The sequence below is a fragment of the Triticum aestivum genome, chromosome 7B, assembly GCF_018294505.1.
Source record: "Triticum aestivum cultivar Chinese Spring chromosome 7B, IWGSC CS RefSeq v2.1, whole genome shotgun sequence".
In the NCBI taxonomy this organism is placed as follows: domain Eukaryota; kingdom Viridiplantae; phylum Streptophyta; class Magnoliopsida; order Poales; family Poaceae; genus Triticum; species Triticum aestivum.
This window is the reverse complement of record NC_057813.1, coordinates 76,496,215-76,498,576: the sequence shown is the minus strand read 5'-3', so window position 1 is coordinate 76,498,576 and position 2,362 is coordinate 76,496,215.

Here is a 2,362-nt window from a genome sequence, read left to right as displayed (position 1 = left end):
AGTGATTTCCATCTCGCAGATTTTGGTTTCGGGCGGTTACTGCGACTTTCCCCGCTTCGTTTAAATTTTGCACAGTGCACGTTTACCGTGCCAACTCAATTTGAATCCCGTTTGTATTCTACTATTTCTTTTTGGGCAGGATCCATTTTCAATTGGAATTACATTCTATATACATCATTTTTTTACATATATACTTTCAAAAGGACAACACCATTTATACATAAATATGGTTTACAAATGGCATGATCTTAGATTCATATGGTTGTATCCATCAATTTGGATTTTAAAACATTTGAAACCACTTTATGTTGAAATCCAATGTATGCATTCCTCGCTAACTGTCTCCAATTAATGTGTGTTTCATGCGGTTTTTTTAACTTCTCAAACATGTATAATGTGTTTCACACACGCAACATATAGCGTAATCCCGTTTAGACACTAATTGCATATAAACCATGCATTGTTTGTAAGTGAAGAATCTATGGATCACCAATATTGATAAACTATATAACATTACACGTGTGCCCAAATTCAAATGAATATGCATGTTTGATACACCAATTTGCGTTATGATATTATCGATGTCGTGATCTCCAGTTTAAATATTTGAATCCCCTTTAATCTAGATATTTGTCTCATATAGCTATCACTCATGCTTATATAGGACTATCTCTCTGGACCTATACGCGTTCATCGTCTCTCAGGCATCTCTCGTGCTACCTATATGTTGACAATGATCTTTTATCTTCGTAACACACTGACGGTACTCTCTCCATCGACCTTCATCACTCTATCTCTCTCTAAGTATATCTCGCTCCCTTCTATGTGTCTCTAGCTATGATTCTCCATGTGGAATCTCTTTCTCACACAAACACAAAACTTTGTCTCCCGGGGTCTCATTTCTCTCAACTATTCCCATGTGTGCCACTCGCACACCCCTCATCTAGAGATGTCTTTCGCTCCTTAGATATGAGAACCTACGACTCTTCCTCTTCAATATCTCCTTCTCACACACAAACACAAACTCTGTCTCCCAGTGTCTCATATTTCTCCATTGTTCTCTTGTATGTCGCTCAAACACACCCTCTCTCCCTAGAGATATCTTGCATTCCCTCATATGTCTCTCTAGCTATCACTCTCGTTATGAAATATCTTTCTCTCTCGCAGACACAAAACTCCGTCTCTCTGGATCTCATTTCTCTGTGATATTTGTTTGTATGTGACTCACATGAACCCTCTCTCTATCTCTCTCACACCCACACACATAACCCAGCCTTCTGATCCACTCGACTCCTATCTCTAGCACACACTAGCTAGCATCTTTATCTTTCTATTTATCTGTTTCTCCATCAACCTTCTTTCTCGCCCTCACTCTTGATTCCTATCACGCACACTACATATGTTTCTCTCTACATGCATGCAGTCAAGTGCCCTCTCACACACATATATAACTTCACCCTTTGAACCACCCGACGGTCATCTCCGACACCCAAACTAACGGATGTCTCTCTAGCTAGCATCTCCATCTTTGTATCTATCTGTAGTTTCTCTGTCAACATTTCTTTCTCGCATGGAGTCTTGCCTCCTATCACCCACACTATATATGTCTATCCATACATATGCACTTATAGGTTGATCTCTTTTGCACAATCGTTGCGCCTCACGCCCTCTGCTCGCCATAGATGCATGCTCCAGCCCACGCCACTATCTCTTAAAGACAAAAACACATGCTCAATTGTCGGGCCTTCTTCCCTGCATTCTCACATGCATGCATATTGTCATACCGATCTGTCTCTCCCATGTCGTTGATCTTAGGACTTATGTCTTCTTTCTTTTATCTCGATCATGCACGCGCGCACACACACACATCCCATGTATACATGTATACCTCTCACGCATGCACATTCAAGGTCTCTATGTCTCCATATGTAGTTAATTACCCTCAAGCCTAACGCCACAACGAATCGTTCTCCTCTTTTGTGCACATAACTTCCGCCTGGATGGGCAAAACACACACTCACACTTAACAATCTCCTTCTAGCTACCCCCCCGCCCCGCGCGCCTCTCACTCTTCCCCTATATCCCCGAAACCAATAAGGCCATCCCTTTATTTAATTCCCGCCTACATGCACCATCGATATATAGTAGTCTTCCGTGGTGTCTCTCGAACAAACACATTCTCTCGATGTCGACTCCTCTCACGCGCACGCACCTTCTCTTCCCTCCTACGGGCATTTTCTCTCTCGCACCCCATCGTTGGTGGCCTCTGCCATACACATCACCTCTCTATGATGAAGCCATGCACACTTAAATTACATCCGCCAGAGAGGACCCCGGGACACACACACGCGCGCGCACACAC